Here is a 15983-nt window from a genome sequence, read left to right on the forward strand (position 1 = left end):
TTGGCCATGATCTTCAGATACCTGCAGAGCAGCTCACTGTGGAAAAGCTTATGGCTAATCCCAAGGATGACAAACCGAGTGTTGGAGATGATTAGTTGCTATATGATCCTATGGGTTTGCCATGCCCATAAATTGGCCAGGTCCTTTTTATTTTCTCTGTTGGCTTGTTATCATCCTTGTAATAATTTAGGATGGGAACCTCTCTATGTTTTGGGTCTGAACTATCTGAAGTACTATTATGTAGTGCTTCTCTGCTATCCTTCAGTTGTGGTTCATTACGAATAATTATAATTGCAAGAGTTGGAGTGTCTGTTGGAATGTGAGGGGACATTACTCTCCTGCCAGGAAACTAATGTCAAAAAAAATTGATGAGAGCCAATGTGTGGTAGCACGCTTTCAAGAGACCAAATATGAGAATTTTGATATTAGAGAAATAAGGGCTTTCTGTCCCAAGCAGTTTGATACTTTTGCTTTTGCTCCTTCTGTGGGTGCCTCAGGGGGAATACTTGTGGTCTGGAATTCTTCTGTTTTATTTGGCATACTGGTTGAGGTACAACCTTTTGTTGTGGTTATCCATTTTACTTCAGGCAGAATAATGAGCAATGGTCTTTGGTATCTGTTTATGGTCCTTGTCAGGGTGAGGCTAGAGATAGTTTTGTGGAACGGTTATATAATATAAATATCCCAGTTGATGATAACTGGTTGATCATTGGGGACTTTAATTTTATCAGATCTACTGAAAATAGAAATATGCCAGGGGGAGATATAAATGATATTTTTATTTTTAATGAAATCATTGGGCACCTAGGGCTACTAGAGTTGCCTCTTAAGGGGAGATCTTTCACCTGGTCTAACATGCAAGACTCCCCTTTGTTGGAACAACTGGACTAGTTCTTCACATCCACCAATTGGATCACTATTTATCCTATTACTGAGTCTCTTCCTTTGGCTAGGACTGCTTCTGATCATGTGCCATGTGTGGTTGTAATTAAAATAACTCTGGCAAAGTGCAAAATCCTCAGGTTTGAGAATTATTGGGTACAAATGGAGGGTTTTCGTGAGTGTGTGCAGAATTCATGGAGCAAACCATCTTACAAAGCACATTCTTCCGCTATCATTGCTAATAAGCTAAAGACTCTTAGGCAAGAACCTAAAAAGTGGTGAACTAGTCTTTGTAAGATGAAGCTGCTTATTGCTAAATGCAACAAGGTCATTCTGCCGGTGGACAACTTGGAAAAAATTAAGCCACTGTTTAGGCAGGAATTTAATTTCAGAAAAATTGTTAAGCTTCATGTGGAGAAGTTGTTGCACGTGTAGTACTTGTATTGGAAGAAGAGGTGTACTATCAGGTACATCAAGGTGGGTGAGGAAAACACCAAATTCTTTCATGCCATGGCCACTGAGAGATTTAGATGAAATTATATTGCTAGCTTGCAACAACCTGGTGGTATAGTTATATCTGAACACTCGCAAATGGAAGGGATAATTTGGAATGCTTTTAAAGAGAGAATGGGGGTTTTATAGAGGTATCAATATGGGTTTTGGCCTAAGCTCTTTGTTAAAGCATGTGCCTGGTTTGGATATTCTAACAAAACCTTTTACTGTGGAGGAAATGGACCTTGTAGTCAAACATATGCCTATTGATAGAGCTCCAGGACCTGATGGTTTCGATGGAATTTTCTTTAAAAAATGTTGGCACATCATTAGAAATCAATTCTATACTTTAGTTCAGGATTTTTATGATGGCAGAGCTAAGTTGGAAAATATTAATGGGTCTTTCATCACTCTTATACCTAGAAAGCTATCACCTGAAGTGGTAGGTGATTACAGACCAATCTCTTTGACTGGTATGGGTGTCAAGTTTCTGTCTAAGATGGCTGCTAATAGATTCCAGGAGTTGATCATGATGTGCGTTCATAAAAACCAGTATGGTTTTATTAAATCTAGGACTATTCAGGACTGCATTGGCTGGACCTTAGAGTATCTGCATCAATGCCATTAGTCTAAGAGGCCCATCTTAATTCTAAAGCTTGAATTTGAGAAGGCTTTTGATTCCATTGAGCATGAAGCTATTTTTGAGATTATGAAATATAAAGGGTTTAATGCAAAATGGAACAGTTGGGTAAAGGAATTGTTAACCTCTGGAACTTCTCCAGTTCTTTTTAATGGTGTGCCTGGTAAGAAATTTGTCTGTAAAAAAGGTGTGAGGCAAGGTGATCCTATTTCACCCCTTCTCTTTGTCCTGGCTGCAGATTTATTGTAGTCTGTGGTTAATAATATGCATCAAAAAGGGGAGCTTCAATTGCCCATTCCTTGTCATGACAAAGATTACCCAATTGTGCAGTATGTTGATGACACATTGATAGTTGCTCCAGCTGATGAACACCAATTATTGGAACTTAAGAGAATGTTGTTAGTCTTCTCACAATCAACTGGTCTTGATGTAAACTATCATAAATCATATATGGTCCCAATTAAAGTCTCACAAGAGGAAACTGAGAGATTAGCATCCATCTTTGGTTGTCAAGTGGGGAAGATGCCCTTTACATACTTGGGCTTGCCCGTGGGAACAACTAGACCTGCAATGTCTGATCTTATGCCCCAGGTAACCTCCATGGAGAGGAGAATGACAACTAGTTCATTTATCCTTGCTCAGGGTGGTAGATTGCAATACCTTAATTCTACTCTATCATCATTGCCAATCTTCTTCCTTTGTAGCTTGTTTAGCCCACCTGGTATGTTGAAGCAACTACAGATAATTCGGAGGCAATGTCAGTGGAGGAAGAATAGGCAAGAGCCTGCCCCTTTCTTGGCTGCTTGGGAGTTAATTTGCAGACCCAAGAATAAAGGTGGTCTAGGCATTCTTGATCTTGGTTTTGAAAATGTGGCTCTACTGTTGAAGCATGTTAACAAGTTCCTTAGCAAAGCAGATATTCCTTGAGGGCACCTCATTTGGAATTCTTACTATTAGGAGCTTGTACCCCAAGGAACAGACTCATGTGGGTCTTTTTGGTGGAAGGACATTCTCAAGCTGATTGACTAGTTCAGAGAGGTTTCTCGGGTTGATATCAATGAAGGAGATACTACTTTTCTGGCAGGATAAGTGGAAGGTGGGTGATTCTGTGATGCCTCTGCAACATAGATTCCCAAGGTTGTTTTCCTATGTCAAGGACACTTTGGTGTTAGTAAAAGAAGTTTTAAATAATTCGAACCTACTATCATGGTTTCACTTGCCTCTCTCTGGGCAAGCCAATGAAGAGCTTCAGGCTTTGCAAAATCTACTTCAAAGTCATGACAGGCAACCTGACTTGAAAGATGTTTGCTCCTGTCATGGTACTAGTAAATCTTTTACTCCCAAGCAATTCAACATTTCTAGGTTTATTAACCATAGTTTCAACCCTATTCTGCCCTGGATTGGGAAAAGTTGCTGCACCATGAAAATAAAAGTTTTTTCTTGGATGCTCATTATGGATAGATTAAACACCAATGATATGGTGGAAAGAAGGCATGTGCATATTGATGATGGAGTTAATTCTGTGCTCTGCCCCACACACACCAGGGAAGATAGGGACCATCTTTTCTTCAATTGCAACTTCAGTCAGAGGGTTTGGGACTTCTCGCAGATTGATTGGTCTGCAGGAAACTATATGGATCACGTTACCCTAAATGCTAAGCGGAATTTTGCACAACCTTTATTTGCTGAGGTGGTCTTCACAGCTTGTTGGAATATTTGGATCATCAGGAATGGGAAAATTTTCATGAAAGAGGGGCCTAGTTTTAACAGATGGAGAGGGGCTTTTATACATGACATGTACCTTCTTTCTCATAGAATTAAGGTGAGGCATAAGGAGGACCTGGTTAGATGGGTCTCTTTTCTCCCCCCATAATTGTTTCTTCCTTTTTCTGTAGTTTGTAAATAGTTAGTTTTTCTTTTTTTCTGACCTTGGTTACTACTGGTAGCCCTTGTAATTCTTGTACCTCTTTTTTATTAATAAAAAGGCTGTGAGGGAGTTTACCCTACAGTGTCCAGTCAAAAAAATGCTGGTGTTTCTCATCATCATTGTCAGTGTTGAAGAACGAAGAAGAGTTTTTTTCTAATCTTGCTCCGTTCTCTTCATGATTCGTGGATCTAGCTTCATGCCATCCTCATGATTGTTTTGGATTGCGAAAATTCTTTTCATACCCATCCATATCATAATTGTTTTCGATTGCAAGAATTCTTTTCATAGTCGTCCGAAGGCCATAATTTCAGAAGATTTCTTCGTTGTAAGTTTTCAGCTTCGTTCTCCAACTATTATAAATTTAGGCCTCTTTGTTCATCTCCATATTCTTTCGGTTCGTCGTCTAAGTATTCTCTAGTCAGCTTGTGATCTCTTTGTTCTCTTGTATCAAATTCCCTCAAGTATCTTCATTCGCTTTCTAATTATTCCTAGTGATTCGTTCCCTTTCTTCATTCGCTTAAATGCTTACAGTGGCTCCTTCAAGATTCCTCTTCCGTTATCATCACATCAATTCATTCGTTATTTCCAAAATCCTACCCGTGGTGCGTTGAACACCATCCAAGTTTGCACTAAATCAATCCTTTTTCAATGAGAATAAGTAGTATGCCAAATTTGTTGCTTCTCATCAAGTTAAGTTAATGAAGGATAAGCATAACATAACTCTTATTCTTATTTCTCCAAGATGATTTAATTTCTTCTTATGGAGTTTGTTCGTGATATCAATTGTCCGTTCTAAGTTGTTCATCTTTTCTTTTCCGGAGTTCAAGTTTCTCATCATATCCTCACGAAGCTCCATCTAAATCATCGCAATGCTTCATCATGTTCTTTTCAACCTTCACTTTCATCCTACCATTTCTTTTCTTACCGGAGTTCTTCATAGAGGGTCTTCATGGTGGTTCATCAAAGATTTCTTAAATTCTCGAAGTGTTCATCGACATTCTTGTAGGAGGTTTGTTGAACCGACATTGACCTTCAATGCCCATGAGAGATGCTCCTCGGGATCGTTGCTTCCGGAGAACTTGGGCATGGTGAACTTGAGCTTGCGAACATTGTTCTTCATCATGTTGACAATGGTGTGGTCGCACTTGGCGAGGAGTATGGTCTTCAATTTCATGCTCCTCATGATGGACTTGCCGATTAGGATGCGGCATGTGTGCCCGGTTCCTTCTTTCTGGTTGCCCTTTATGGCGAGTAGCTTCATCTTGTCATTCTTGATGAAGTGCTTCTTCTTGTTCACGCACTTGACGGTTGTGTTCAGCGATGGCTCTAGTGACCTCGCGGAGTGCGCGTTGTGCTTCGAGGGCTTGTACTGACGGTGCTTTTGTTCTTGTCGGATTGCATCGCCATCTTGAGGTGCTTGACATTGCGCTTGTGGAGGTTGCTCTTGGTCCATGGCGTCTTGTTCTTGGCCTCTCGCTCTTTCACGTGCTCGGACTCGGTCTTGCAAACCATTGCATGGACTGGATTTTCTTGAGCTTGGAAATTCTTACTGTCGGTGTGTCCAAGATAACGAGATGGAAGAGGACTTGCATCGGAGGAAGAGTGGTGACTTGAGTGGTGCCGACTTGATGATGAGGTGGCGGAGGACGCGTGGCTCACGATCATGTTGCGGAACTCTTGATGAGGACACCAATAGCATTGTTACACCCACAGCCCCTACTGTTATACATACTTGACCAATTACTAGAGCTCATGCACGCCACTTGAATTACGAGGTACTTTTGTTTCTTGGTAAGAATTCTAATGTTCATGAGAATATGATGCTGCCTAAAATGGATAAATTTGTGTTGATTACTAATGAAGGGCCTAGCATGGACAAGAGGGACAAACATTGGAGCAGAAACAAGCATGGAGATGAAAGCGCACGTGAAAGGAACCAGAACGGCGTTTCTAGTGCAGATTTCCGTGCGTTGAAGCCTCCTTGATGACATAAAAGGACATGGACAAAATATACAAGATGCCATTTTATAAATTTTGCCCATCACTTATAATATGTGTCGCGCCACCTTATTTTTGGGTCAAACCCATGTGATTTTGAAATACTTGAGTATAGGCTATTTTTAGAGTCTGTATGTGTGGGGAAACAACCGTTAGGGTTGGTTTCGGACCCCTCCTCAAAGGGGTCACAAAATTCCCCTCTCTTCCTACATATATGCATCCCGTAGGGTGTCGTTTAGACTTTGGGTTTTGTTTCGATTAAAGTTCACCATAGGTGCAACTTCGCGTACTTCATTTGTGTTCAACGACCAGACAAAGACGTCACAGAACCCGAGTTTCATCAATAAATCTATCCTCTTATATTTGCCATATCTAGATTGCAATATCAGTTTCTTGCTTGTTCTTCGTTTGCTCGCAGGAAATAGACACTTGTGGTCAAGTTGATCATGCTCTGGCGTGGTCAATAACCTCTCAAAGTTGGTTTACCGATTGCTAAGTCGCGACATCGTCGCACATTCGTAGTCGGATCGTCAAAGTCTATGGCTTCAAAATTGATAATCACCATCTCATCAAAAGACGGTACACGTTTGCCTCTAGCAAGTGGTATCAGGTTTCTAGGTTGCTCGGCAAGATTTTCCAGTTTTTTGTAGTTTAGATCGCATCTGTTCTTCATATCTACAGTCCACGAAAAAGCCACAACAAAATTAGGGTTAGTTCATCATATCCAAAAAAGTCAGAGCCATTGCATAATCTTTTCAGTGTTTTTATTTGTTGAATTTTGGGTTGCATCATCGTGTTAATTTGTTGGTCTTAGTGTCTAGTTCTTTAAAGGTTCGAGTTCTGTTCACACATTGTCACATCGCCGCCGCACCATCATCATCGCCTCAGCCATATACCACCACCACTTATCCGCTACTTCCTTAGAGTCCATATACCACCACCGCTCCGAGTCCATATAGCACTACCGCTCTGAGTCCATGTACCACCATTGATCCAAGTCCATATACCACCACCGATCCAGGTCCATATACCACCACCGATCCGAGTGTATATGCCACCACCGATCCGACTTCATCTCATATTGGGTTTACTTTCAAGATCCATCAATTTCCAGATTCATTTTTCCTTGTTTGAGTAGGTCTCAGATTCCATCAATCTTTTGCCATCTGTAGAACAGGTTGGTTTACAAAAAAAGAGTTTGGAAACCACCCTTCGTTTAGGCCCAAAATTTTCGAAAAACGCACTTGTCAAAAAAATTCTGGCTATCCTGTTTTTAGGTGTTTTCGAGCGTTTTGAGACATACGTCATTAAAGAAAAAAAATTGAGCAGTTCCCAAATCTTGGTCTAGGCAGTCAAAAAAATTAGTCACAAAATTTTTGTGCCTATCATGTTATCTTGACTTGGGAAGAGTTTTGACACGCTCGCCATTGGAGTGATTTCCACAAAAAGAAGAGCACAAAAAAATTCAGAGTGATATGCCCATGTTTCTGTGCCGCACTGTGACTTTGTTAGTGTTCTAGGCTCGCATCTCTAGCATGGTCTGGCCTAGGACCACCACAGTACCATTGTTGAGTGTTTATTCAACTTTGCATCTCTAAATTGATTATTGCTGACATTTTGCTACCATATTATAATCCATCCCAGCTCCACATACATCTACATCGTGCGGTTGACTCTCCCTGGTAATCACTCTATCCAAGCTTTGAGAGTTTTGACTACAACAGTTGCTGATCACCGCCTATTGCTGGGTAAGAACTGGTAAGAATTTGAGATATGCTTGACGGATTTGTGACACCCCACCACCACCACTTTTTAGTAGTCTATAGGATCATATTCTTCTATGTTTCTATTGCTACTAACAATGAAAGAATCATAAGTGCAAAATCTGGACTTGAAGAACATGACTAAGAAGGAACTACATGATAAATTTCAACAAATGTTGGGTGAACAGGTGCAAGACGTGGTGCTTAGCTTTGGAAAGGCACTTGAGAGGATTGATGACATTGAAAAGACAATTGACACCAAGTTGGATGCCAAATTCGATGAAGTACTCGCGCATCTCCCACAACCACCAGCCGCCTCTACTTCACCATTGCAACAGCATCAACAACGACCTCCACGTCGCGATCCAGCAGGACGAGCGAGGTGTGTTCCTCTTGAGCCAGTAGAATCTTCTGATGCCGCTGCTACTACTGTTGATGCTTTTGTAGCTCCTGCTGCTACTATAGAGGAGGAGGACTACTACGAGGATGAGGTTGATCAAAATCAGAACTACGTGCAACCACCAGCACCACCACCACCACCAGGTCATCCTCATGCATATAATCACAAAGGTAGGGCTGCACCACCACCTCAGGTATGATATTATGACCATATTCCTGGACTGAAATAGAATATTCCACCATTTGAGGGTAGACACATTCTGGTGTCTATCTTAATTGGGAGTTAGAAACTGAACAATGTTTCACATGCTTACAATATCCTGAGGATAGATGTGTTGTTGCTGCTTTTTGTGAATTCGGTAGTTTGGCCTATCTTTGGTGGTCTGAACATTGTAGATTATATCAGGATAATATCCCTACTACTTGGGCTGCTTTGAAAACTTCTATGCGTACTTGTTGGGTTCCACCATAATATCAACGTGAATTACTTCAAAAACTGTAGCGTTTGAGACAAGGGAAAAATTGTGTAGAGGAATATTATGAGGAATTACAAACTGGCATGATTAGATGTGGTATTGTTAAGGATAATGAGGCTATGCTTGCATGTTTTATGGGTGGATTAAGTAGAGAGATTCAGACCATTTTAGAGTATAAGGAGTATAACAATATCACTCATTTATTCCATCTTGCTTCTAAGCTGAACGCGAAGTGCAGGATCGACAGGCATTGGCGCGAACTAACTTTTCTGCAGGTCTACCTTTATCATGGACACCGCGTGCATCCTATACTTCCACACGTTCTACTGCACCGACACCTCCGCCAGCTGCCACCTCCAACTGTGATACAAGAAATCAGGCACAACCACGACTACCTGCCGAAAGCATACCTTCTTGGACTGCAGAGAGTTCTTCTTAATCCATGGCATCATTAGGGCAAACACATGATATTATTTGTCATTGTTGCAAGGGTAGAGGTCATTATGCGAGAGAATGCCCACCTAAGCATTTGATGATTGCTACTAAGGATGGTGGGTATGAGCTCACTAGTGACTATGATGAGGAGACTTTGGCTTTTATTACAAGGGAAGAACATGTTGGAGATGATTTTGAACAGGAGACACAATACATGGCTGCTGAAGACAGTGACAGGTACAAAAGTTTAGTTGCTCAACATGTTTAGAGTGTGCAGGTCACGCAAGTTGAGCAAAATCATAGGCACAATTTGTTCCATACAAAGGGAGTTGTGAAGGAACGTTATATTCACGTCATCATAGATGGAGGGAGCTGCAACAACTTGGCTAGCATGGAGATGGTGGAGAAGTTGTCTCTCACCACAAGACCACATCCGCATTGTTACTACATCCAATGGTTCAACAACAGCGGCAAGGTTAAGGTAACACGTACTGTTCGTGTGCATTTAGTTATCGCTACATATGCTAATTATGTTGATTGTCATGTGGCACCCATGCAAGCATGTTTCTTATTACTTGGTAGACCATGGCAATTAAATAAAAATTATGTACACCATGGTTGAAACAATGAGTATACTCTTGTTCATAAGGATCAACATATTACTTTGCTTCCTATGACTCTGGATTCCATTTCAAAAGATGATATTAATCGAGCTAGTAAAGCAAACTGGAGCAAAATAAGAGTGAAAACCAGATAGTGGCAAAATGTTTGAGAAACAAATGAAACCTAATAATAAACCATCTAGTGTTGCTTCTGAAATTAAATTCAAAAGTGGATGTTTACTTGCCACTAAATCTTATATTGATGATCTAGATTGCAGTATATCTGTATGCTATGCTTTTGTGTGCAAAGAGGCATTATTTTCATTCGAGGACGTGCCTTCCTCTTTGCCTCCTGCTATCACTAACATTTTGCAGGAGTTTGCTGACGTCTTTCCACAAGACGTGCCACCAAGATTACCACCTATTCGAGGGGTTGAGTATCAGGTTGACTTAATTCCCAGTGCATCGCTACCCAACCATGCACCACACCGTACCAATCTAGAGGAGATGAAGGAGGTTATGCGTGAAGTACATGAGCTGCTCGGCAAAGGTTGTATACGTGAATCCCTTAGTCCTTGTGGTGTTCCTATTATTCTAGTGCCGAAAAAGGATGGTACATCGCGTATGTGTGTTGATTGTAGATGCATTAATAATACTATTATTCGTTATCATCATTCTATTCCTAGGCGAGATGATATGCTTGATGAATTAACTGACTCTACTATTTTCTCCAAAGTTTATTTTGCATAGCGGATACCATCAAATTTGTATGAAATTGGGTGATGAATTGGAAAAAGGCATTTAAAACTAAGTTTGGATTACATGAGTGGTTTGTCATGCCTTTTGTGTTAACTAATGCACCTAGTTACTTCATGATATTAATGAACGAAGTTTTACATGCTTTCATTGGACGATTTGTGCTAGTGTATTTTGTTGATATACTGATTTATAGCAGATCTTTGGAGGAACATTTAGAACATTTACTTGTTGTTTTTATTGCTCTATGTGATGCACGTTTGTTCGGTAACCTCGGGAAGTGCACCTTTTGCATCGACCTAGTGTCTTTTCTTGGCTATGTTGTTACTCCACAGGGAATCGAAGTTGATAAAGCCAAGATTGAAGCTATTGAGAGTTGGCCCCAGCCCCAAATGGTCACACAAGTGAGGAGTTTTCTTGGACTTCCTGATTTCTGTAGGCATTTTGTGATAGATTTTAGCACCATTGCTGCACCTCTCAATGAGTTACAAAGAAGGATGTGCCTTTTGTTTGGGGTAGCACACAGGAAGAAGCCTTCACGGTATTGAAAGCTAAGTTGGCACATGCTCCTTACTCCAACTTACTGATTTTAATAAGAATTTCGAGCTTGAATGTGATGCTAGTGGAATTGTATTAGGAGGTGTGTTATTACAAGATGGTAAACTTGTTGCATACTTTTCTGAAAAATTGAGTGGGCCTAATCTGAATTATTCTACTTACGATAAGAAATTATATGCTCTTGTTCGGACTTTGGAAACATGGCAACATTATTTATGGCCCAAAGAATTTGTTGTACATTCTGATCATGAATCTTTCAAGCACATTAAAAGTCAAGAAAAACTGAACCATAGACATGCTAAATGGGTTTAATTCATTGAGACTTCCCCTTATGCCATTAAACACAAGAAGGGAAAAGAAAATGTTATTGCTGATGCATTGTCTAATCGTTATACTATGCTTTCACAAATTGACTTTAAAATATTTGGTTTGGAGACCATAAAAGATCAATATGTTCATGATGCTGAATTTAAAGATGTGTTGTAGAATTGTAAAGAAGGGTGAGCATAGAACAAGTTTGTCATCAATGATGGATTTGTGTTCCATGCTAACAAGCTATGCATTCCAGCTAGCTCCATTCGTCTTTTGTTGTTACAGGAGGTGAATGGAGCAGGATTAATGGGACACTTTGGCATGGAGAAGACGGAGACGTAATTGCTACACATTTCTTTTGGCCAAAGATGAGATGGGATGTTGAGCTTTATTTTGCTCGCTGCGCTACATGTCAAAAAGCTAAGTCGCGACTCAATCCTCATGGTTTATATATGCCTTTGCCTGTACCTAGTGTTCCGTTGGAGGATATATCTATGGATTTTGTTTTAGGATTACCTCGAACAAAGAAGGGGAGGGATAGCATATCTGTTATTGTGGATAGATTTTCGAAAATGGCACACTTCATAACATGTCAAAAAATCTACGATGCTACTAATGTTGCGGATTTGTTCTTTCATGAAATTATTCACTTGCATGGTGTGCCAAATACTATTGTTTCAGATCGTGATACTAAATTTCTTAGCCACTTCTGGAGATGTTTATGGGCTAAGTTGGGGGCAAAACTACTTTTTAGTACTAATTGTCACCCAAAACTAATTGACAAACTTAATTAGTCAATAGAACTTCTTAGGGTTGTTTTGAAGAATAAATGTAAAATGTGGGAAGAATGCTTACCTCATATTGAGTTTCCTTATAATTGTTCGGTGGATTCTACAAAAAAGATGTGTCCTTTTGAAGTTGTGTATGGTTGTCACAGCACTAGCTTAGTCCTTGCCTGTCATTGCTTAAGCATCCATGTCATCATGTTGAAGTACAAGAAATTTGATATGGGGATTGATAAACCCTAGCACAAATTTAATTTAAATATGTTCAAATAATATATTTTTCAAAGAAATCAAAATGCCCTTTGAAAATGTTCATCATTTCTGATAAAGGTGAAAACCTCTGCCAAAAATGATGAGCATATTTCTTGGCCATTTATGGATTTTTGAATTAACCCATTCTATATTTGAATTGGGGCATTTGAATTCTATAAATATTTTAAATGCTCCAAATATTTTGGAATCATTTGTGAGCCTTCGGAATAATCCAAATAGTGTCCACAATTTGTCTCAGGAGTTTTTTTAAATGAATTAGTATTTCTACTAATTCAAATCAGAAAAAAATAAAAAAAATAAAACAAACGAGAGAGAGAGAGAGAGAGACCTGTTTACCTGAAACCAACCTGGGCCAACTTACCTAGCCGGCCCAGTCGGCCAGCCCAGCCACCTGGGACAGCATTGTTGGCCCAGATGCCCCACCGTCTTCAACCTCCTGCCAGTGGGAAGGAGGGCATGTGGCCGCCATGCGCGCACACGCGCGCGCCACCTCCCCGATGTCGCACAGGACACCACGTAGTCCCTTGTTCCCCCTCAACCTCTCCCCTCCTCGTAGCTCTCTCTCCTTCCCCATGCACTCTTCCCTAGAGGAGTGCGCTGACGCCGCTCGCCGTCCGCACGCCCACCGCCGTTGTCTCCCTCCCCTGTGCTGTCTAGAAGAACCACCTTCTCCCCTCTTTCTACTCACCGACTTGCATGACACCGGAAGCTCCTGGACTCTGCTAGCACCGTCGTTCCCCTCGTCAGGCACCGAAGATCATCATCATCGATTCGCCATCCCGAGAGCCTCCCAAGCCCACGGAGCTACTCTTCGACCCTGCTATGAGCTTCTATGTCGTTCCCCTTGCTTCCGCGCTCTTTTGCCTCGCCTAGGCCATAGCTCCGCCGAAGCAGTGAGCTCCTCGCCACCGGCGATGACACAGTCACCGGCACGGTCACTGCAGCCCATGTCCGAGCACACTAGCATGCTTAGAACCTCACTGCAAACCCTTAGCTACCACCAACTCCTCCTCCCGAATACCCTAGCGATGAACCCGACCTCACCCGAACTCCGGCCACCGCAAAGCTTGACGCCATCGTCCACTTAGGTCACCAGAGCCGTTACAGCATGCACCACTCGATGCGGATGAGACCCAGCTTCATGTAGATGGTCTCTGCCGGCTGTTTGGTCGTCAGAGTAGGAAACCTAATGCACTCCACCGCACCTGGCCTCGCCGGTGTCAAACCGCCGATGGGATTGACCCTTTTTGATCGGGGGTTTTACCACCCCGAGTCAATGACGTGTGGGCCCAAGCCTCTAACTAAATTAGGTTTAGTGTTAACCCAGTGCTAATTAACCATGTTAATTAGATGTGAGACTGACGAGTGGGTCCCAGCCGACAGGTTTGACCTGGGTTGGCGCTTTTGACCCGTTGATATCACACTGTCGTCATGCTGGCGCAGTTAACATTTTCGGGATTAAAAATAATCAAGGAAATGTTAGAAAATGTTTTTAACTTCAAAACTTCATATTCAACTGTAACTTCAAATGAAATCATTTATATATGAAAAATTATCGCAAATATTCAAATAATCTATTTATGGCATTGTCGTGCATGTTTGAACAACCTAAACCTGCTGTTTATGACAATTTGAATAAATGGCTTTTGAAATGCCTTACATGGGGTTTGAATTCGAATCTTGTGTTCAAACCAATTCCATTTAAATCGTTGCTAGTTGCATTAGCTCAAATCACAGCATGTTGCCTTGTCATAATCATGCATCACATTGTTGCATTGCATTGATTGTGTTTCTCCTCTATTTGCCGGTGTTGTTCCCCCTCGGTAGACGATGTCCCGGTGATGAGTTCGATGACACTAATGAAGGGCTATATTATCTTCATAAGTGTCAAGCAAGCAAAACTCCCCTTGATCACTCCGATACAATCCCACTCTCTCGCTCCTGGTCTCTTCAACTGCATTAGGACAATAACGATTCAACTGTTACATGTTGCGGTAGTTGAACCCCTTTTCCTCTGCATGACCTGTCTTTGCCATAGTAAATAGTTGAAACCCACTAGCATGAATAGGAGTTGTTTGAGCCATGATGTGCCTACTCATTTATGCCTGCTATGCTTGGAGTTGCATCAGTCCTGATTCATCTTGGATGGATTGGAATTGTGTGAACATGTCCTACTATTGAGAGCTAAGTGTGTGAACACAATTTGGTAAATGTAGCGATGAGAGGCCATGTAGGAGTACATGGTGGGTTGTCTCATTGAAACCGTCCTCAGGAACTGAGTTCTGTGTTTGCGATCCAAGACCAGCTACTACCACATGTTGGGCCCTGAAATATGACCCCGCTCGACTTATTAACCCCCATGTCATCTGTCCAGGAGTTGCAAGTAGTATTTGGTGTTTGTAGCATGCTGGAGGCCATGTGTAGCGCTGACCGGAGGGTGAGCTATGATGTGTTAGGCAAGTGGCACGGTGTACCGAGTCACCTGTTTGGTGCCTCAGGAACCCTGCACACATCATTAGGGGCAGTAGTGGAAACCTCGGTCGGACTACCTGCGGATGGAACCTAAATTGGCGATAAACCTGGACTAGAGACTTGTGTGGTTAGTCAGGTCATGGTCTATGCCCACGTCAGCTTTCGCTTGAAGTCTGCCGAGCACATATCGTGTGCAGATGCTAAGTGGTGTAAACATGTGTGAAGACGTACACCCCTGTAGGGTTATAAATGATCTATTCGAATAGCCGCATCCGCGGTAATGGACTATTGGGTTGCTTACGCATTTCATAGACAAGTGAAAGTGGATACTCTAAAATGCACAAGATAAGCGTGAGTGCTATGGATGGCCTTCTCGTAGGGAGACGGGGGCGGATCCATAGTGGTGTATTGATATGGTGAATATGTGGACTCTTGTGCGCCACCTCAAAGAGTTACCAGCAGTCATAGTACAAGATAGCCAATGAGTCAAAGCTGGCTTGCTGCAGTTAAACTCCACCACCCCTTTGTTGATACTGATGAATATGTGGCTAGTTCTGATGTAATTCTTGCTAGGTACATTTGTACTCACGTTTGATTAATTTATGTTTTTGCAGAGAGACTTCAGTCTCACTAGTAGTTCCACATGGACTTCGACGTTTAGCTTGTTACCTTAGCTACAATCTTGTACCCTTGGGAGGGTCTTGTAGATAGTCAGGCTTCTCAGCCTTTTTCATTTCTAGTTGTTTGTACTCAGATATGTTATGCTTCCATTGCTTGTATACTCTGTATGTTGGGTCATGTTACCCATGATTGTAATTCTTACAATGGATGACTCTTCGGAGGCTTCTGAATAAATACTTTGAGTAGTAGAGTTTTGTTGTGATGTCATGTTGTATTTGCACATATCGAGCATATTGTGTTTATGATTTTGAAATGCTTGGTTTGTGTGGGATCCGACAATCTAGTTGTTTATTCTTGGTAGCCTATCTTATGGGGAAATGTCTCCTAGTGCATCCACTGAGCCATGGTAGCTTGCTACTACTCCGGAACACATGCGATGATCGGCATGTGTCCTTCTTTGCTCCTGTGTCTGTCCCTTCAGGGAAATGTGACGTGTTGTTCCTTTAAGTACTTGTAGCTTGCTACACTTGGGTTCATATGGTGATTACCGACATGTGCATTGCTGGGTCATGTATGCATGTCCCTGTAGGTT

This window comes from Triticum dicoccoides, chromosome 7B (assembly GCF_002162155.2).
Source record: "Triticum dicoccoides isolate Atlit2015 ecotype Zavitan chromosome 7B, WEW_v2.0, whole genome shotgun sequence".
Lineage (NCBI taxonomy): Eukaryota > Viridiplantae > Streptophyta > Magnoliopsida > Poales > Poaceae > Triticum > Triticum dicoccoides.